Below are 6,005 nucleotides of genomic sequence, written 5' to 3'. Positions count from 1 at the left end.
AGTCTGGAGTTCAAATAAGTTTCAAAAACATTGAAGTGCCCTGTAACAGATGAGTTCTCGTTTGAAACCATGATACTCCGAAAGAGATTGTCCAGTTTGTACACGAAGTGCGTCCAGTTTTCGCCGTGACCCTCTCTACTCTTTTGCACATGCTATGCGGGTGAAATGATGATACCATGCCAAGTTCCAACATTTTCAGAGTTCATTTTGTAGTGATTTTTAATTTCACGGTCATTTAGCTCTCTAAACAAATCGGTAAATGACTGAAAAACAACAAATGATGTCAGAACGAGCTGGAAATTGATGACGTCGCTTTGAATGCTGCATATTGGACGGAAAAATAGTCTGGAGTTCAAATAAGTTTAAAAAACATTGAAGTGCCCGTGTAACAGATGAGTTCTCGTCCGAAACCTTGATACTCCGAAAGAGATTGTCCAGTTTGTACACGAAGTGCGTCCAGTTTTGAAGTGAGTGGAGAGAGTGAGGGGCGGCCGGCGGGGGACGACCGGCGCGGGGGATTGAGGGGGGGACCGAGTGAGTGGAGAGAGTGAGGACGTAAACATTGTAAAAATATACATAAAAAATACATTGATTATCAATAATCTTTTTGTGTACAATCTGAATTGTCAATATGAGTCCTCAACGGTTTAGAAACCGGTGAAGACTCATATTGCGACCACAAATTCTACACATAGAGTTCAATGACGACCAAGTGCTTGTGATAGTTTGAGAAGTAACATATTTAAGGTGGTAAAAATCTTCCTAGGGGAGCGAGGTGGGACTAAAAACAACCTCTTCCACAACATCTTTACTACCGGTTCATGCCACGAACCGGTACTAAAGGGGCTGGCCGGGCCCCAGCCCCTTTAGTACCGGTTCGTGACATGAACCGGTACTAAAGGTTCGCACTGAACCGGTACTAAAGATCTCCCGCCTAGCCATTTGAACCGGCACTAATGGACACATTAGTGCCGGCTCAAATGCAAACCGGGACTAATGTGTCTCACATTTGACCCTTTTTCTACTAGTGTCTAGATATGTGTGATGTTACTACCTATGTTACTCCCACTGTGGGTAGTCTAATAACTAGCTATGTTACCACATGCCTCTTTTTCTTCATTTATTGCTTGCCACATCATCTATTTAATCTATGTTACTACCTATGGTCTGCAGCGACGGACCATCTGACCTCGGATCGACGGTGGCGGCATGGAGGGCCTGGTGGTTGGGTCAGCGCCATGCGTGGTTTGCCCTCCGGACAGATCTGATCTGCCCAGTGCGGCTTGCTCGATGTGCGGCGGCTCAGATCGGCAGCGAGCCGTGCACACGATGCTTGATGGAGGTTCTTCGAGCGGATCCGGGTGAAAACCTCATTCTCGGCTTGATGCCAAGACCGGCGTTGGCGGCACTCTTTTGTGTCATTACCTTCTTGAAGGCATCGCCGCGGAGAAGCTCCAGACCTCTATCTGCTACCTCCGGGGGAAACCCTAGATTAGTAGATCGGATGACGGCGGCGCGTTGGTGTCGTTTCCTCCTTGGGGGCGTCATTCTTGGAGGCGTACACGGGATCGAGGGACCAGTGGGCGGCTTTTTTGGTGGAGCGGTGCTTCATCCTACACATTGATGACGGCGGATCTCGGCGGCGTGGCGTAGTGGAGACTCGGCGCCCGATGCGCGGTGATGGACTCGCACAGGAGGAGGTAGTTGTCTGGCATCATGGTGGCGTTGATGGCAGAGTGGCCTGACAAGGTAGAAACCTCAATATCTGCTCTGAAGACGGATCTGTGAAGGATGCAGGCGATGACACTTGTGAGTGCATCAGACCAGTTTATGCCCCAGACCCGGTATGTGGCTCGGCTGGGGCTTCTGGCTTTTGATGATAGGCTTAGGTGAGTGGTCTGGGTATATGGCCCAGCTAGCACCCCTTCATCATATGGATAGGAATAGTGGCATATGTAGCCAAGACGGCGGATTCAATCATATTGTTGTAATACTTTGTAAGGTCCTCAAGAATAATCAATAAAGTGGCCGCATGCATCTCCCAGATGCAGAGGCCGGGAGTCATCCTCCTTTTTTAAAAAAATACGTATGTTACTCTCATTGTGGGTAGTCTAAAAGCAATCTGTCTATCCTCTCCCTTCGTGCGCCGCTTAAGACAAGAACCACATGGCTATGGCGATGGCGATGGCGATGACAGAGGCCGGAGATGACGCATTCGAGTTCCTCTCAGATCCGGTTGACAGGTATGGCTTGCGGCTACCAAATTTTGTTCCCAGTAGTACCCGCTGTATGTAGACTCGGATCTTAATCCCGTGGAGGTTTATTTTTCTAGATTTCCCCTACCGGTTCTCGCCGCCGTAGAATCGTTGGTGGCCGGGGAAGCAAGCCAGGCTCTGCTATGTATGGCCGCTGAGTCGAGCATTGGAGATGCCGGCGATGCTCCGGAGACATTAGAAGTAGATTTGAACAGTGCTTGCAATGGAATCGCCCTGTCCACACCAAATACAGAGCATTCCATGGGCAAAGACGAAAAGCAATCTCTGAACATCCAGAAGAATCGTTTTGGGTTTCGATTGATGCCATCGTACATGATTTGAATTGCCTGAACATCCAGAAGAATCGTTCTGGGTTTCGATTGAGGCTATCGTACATCATTTCGTCCTGGAGAAGCGAATTTCAAGTAGAGGAACAACGTCATGCTCAAATGTGAAAACCCAAGTTTGAAAGTGCTTGTGGGCGTCTTACCGCAAAGCATGGGTCTATTATCTTCATCCAGCCAGGAGCTCTGTTTGGGTACAACTTGTCCAGTTTCGCTTCCAGAACTTGAACAGCTGCTGACATGCCATTGCTTTTCAGTCCTTTCCCTGTCCCAAAGTTCCTTAAGATACTACGGCCTTTCATTTCCAGACGGTAGGGTTCTTTCAGCGATAACCATTTCCAGTTGACAAGATGTTCACAAGTCAGGCACAAATGTTCTTGAAACACTTTTTTGTTGATCAATTCTGACTGTTTTTTTGCAAGCTGGAACGCAGAGTGTTTTTAAGGCACATTCATGAGAATTAGGCACAGTTTGGAATTTTGACATTCGTCCAGTTTTTCAACTTATGGACATAAGATTATTCTAATGAAATTGCTATACATAGAATCATGACAGGAGCGTGCTGCATGGTCAATTGGGAAAAATCTCCTATGATTTTCAAACAAAAAAAATATTTTCAATCAAGTTTTACCTGCTGCCAAAGGGTGAATACCATGTGTTTCAGGACAAGGCGCTGTTGGTGGACTTGAATCCCATAGCGGTTGATTTCCTGTGACAATGTCAGGTTCAAAGGTTATGCCAGTAAAACACTCATAGGCAAACACGTTTTTGCTGAAAGCATGAATGCCCAGATCGCTGATTATGTACCATAGCGGTTTGTACTTCAGTTGAAGCGAGAACATGTAAGCAAAGTTTGTACTTCAGTTGAAACGAGAACATGTAAGCAAAGTTAGCAATTTGTCAACAAGAAAGAATTGATTGTATACAAAAGAAATGGCACCTTTTTTTTAGTAACTCAAAAGAAAGGTCACTTGAAGCTTGGTGATCAGGGCATGTACAACGGTTCTATCTTATGATTGCCACGTAGGATAAATGATGAGGTGGAGAAGAAAGAAATCATAAGAAAAAATTTATCTTCTCTTATTTAAGAGAAGACAAGAGATGATCTCTTAGCACAATATGTCTCACCATATTTTTAGGAATAACTAGTTATTGAAGATAAGGCTAAGAGATGATCCATTGTAGACATATTTTTTTGTCATCTTTAAATTAAATGCAAGACTTAAGATAAGACTATCTTATCAATCATTGTACATGCCCTCAAGCATAGCACAAATGTTACGCTGCGACCGACGTGGTACGTATCCAATTATTGTTAAACGCGCGGCCGGTCCAGCCCACTACCAAACGCACAGCACGTTACGTGCCATCCCGTACTTGACGCGGAGCAAACGGGGCGTAGAAAACTCCGTCATAACCGCTTCGCCGTCTAACACCAACAATCGCTCCCACGGCGTCTCAGGCCGTCACGTGCACACAATAAAAATCCCCTCAACCACCCCAACTAATACCTCGCAAAGTCGCACGTCCCGCATCCCGAGCTGAACGAACGCATGGCGATACCGTGAGCATGCGAGGACGAGCGCTCCTGCGAATTTTCTAAGCAATCATAGTGAGAGATTGATGCGACTTACTCCTACGTTGAGGAGGATCTCGGAGCGCGGCTTGGTGGGCTCCCGGCGCGGAAGGGCTTGTCGTCGCAGTAGACCCAGAACCGCAGCAGGCCGTCGGCGCGGAGCTCGTAGGCTGCTCCTGCGACAGGTCGTACGGCTTCTGGAGCTTGAACTCCTCGGTGACCTCGACGGCAGTGAAGCCGGCCGTCGGGTCAGCGCCGGCGGCCGGGCTGCACGCGTGCCACAGCGTCGAGAGCACGACCAAGACACTGATCCATGGCGATGGCGGCAAGCGCTTGGCCATGATCAAGGGAGTTACCGCTTCCGATGGCAACACGTTCTATATATTTAAAATTTTCTGCTAGTAAGCATTTTCTTTGGGTGAATGCACTTAAAATTGGCACGGGCATCACACACTTAAACATCTTCCATGAAAAAGAATCCGATCTATTTAAAATTTTCTAGTATTTCGTATGATTTTACTGTTCATTGAGATCAGATGAGCTCGAGTGCAGAATTAAATAGTTGCATGAAATAAGCTTTTTATGCAATCTAATTTTCTGCTAGTAAGCATTTTTTTGGGTTACTAGTAAGCTGATCCATCCACACCAAAACATAATGATCTACTAAACAGATTCTGAAATGTAAAGGAAATACAATTATGAGAGGATGGTGTCTTCGGTGGATCTTCTTGGATCAAGTCTACGTTTGTTTCTCTGTAGGTTAGATCCTTTCGATCTATACTTCTTTTCATCGGCGACGGTTATTCTGCTAGTGTGCAGGTCATTTGGAGCCTAGCACAATGACATCCCAACTGCCTACTATAATAAGGTTTAACCGGCTCCATTGAGGGACGGACAATGACAGCAGTGCGCCTTCGGCTCATTTCGATGCTTGTAGTCATCACCAGGTGATCTACAGACATGGATGTAATTATCTTTATACTACCAAGACGTTTGATGAGTATATCATAAGGTTTTTCCGTCAAAGAAGTAACTAATTTAAGTCGCCATGCGAGCACTCAAAGAGATTGTGTCCTAGATAAGCCGCCAGGCCTATAAAGCCAGATCGAGAAGTTCAATATTCCTAAGGCTGGTCATAGTGGGGAGTAATTTAGACTAGTGTCATGCATATGACACTAGTCTATGTTACTACCTTCATAGTGCAAAGTGTCATAGAAGTAGTATCATATATGGTTGCATTTATTAGCTTATAGACTCAACATTTCTTGGGAAGCGCTATATGATGGTAACATAATATGTTACTCCAAACACCTCTCTCCTTATTAACTAGGTGCCACATAAGTAAACTTATTTTGGGATGTGTTATGTTATTATCTAAGTTACTCCCACTATGACTAGCCTAAAGCCCAAAATCCCCGGGTGCTTCGGTGTGGTCATAACCTCCCACAATATTCAGCTAGTCTTTCTCTATCCTCTTCGGTGTCCTCACAATTTTTTCTTGATAGCATTAATGTGATGGCACAAATCGCGAGGTGCCTTTGAAACACGAACCAGACTGCCTATGCAACCGACTTAATAAGGACCTCCTTGACCCCAATAGTCAATAGATAAGATTTTTCCATCCATCCACAAATTTTATTTCAGACAAGATCCTTCAAATATTTGAAAACTTTATTCTTCGAGTTAACGAGATCTGTGGGCACTCCCAAATATTTCTTAGAACGTGACTCATTTTCAATATTCAAAATAAGTGTAATGTCATCTCTTACTACACGTGGGCATCCCTTACTAAGAACACCGAAAATTTCTTAAGGTTTATCCTCTGCTCCG

General features: G+C 45.3%; 1 pseudogene; it reads right to left on the bottom strand.

Moving 5' to 3' along the window:
- LOC123171399 (citrate-binding protein-like) overlaps positions 1-4,516 on the bottom strand; it is a 41,401-nt pseudogene extending 36,885 nt beyond the window's left edge.
- Between the last annotated feature and the right edge of the window lie 1,489 nt (positions 4,517-6,005).

This window comes from Triticum aestivum, chromosome 7D (genome assembly GCF_018294505.1).
Source record: "Triticum aestivum cultivar Chinese Spring chromosome 7D, IWGSC CS RefSeq v2.1, whole genome shotgun sequence".
In the NCBI taxonomy this organism is placed as follows: domain Eukaryota; kingdom Viridiplantae; phylum Streptophyta; class Magnoliopsida; order Poales; family Poaceae; genus Triticum; species Triticum aestivum.
Note: the sequence above shows the minus strand (reverse complement) of the source record. Positions and strands in the feature narration are given on the sequence as shown.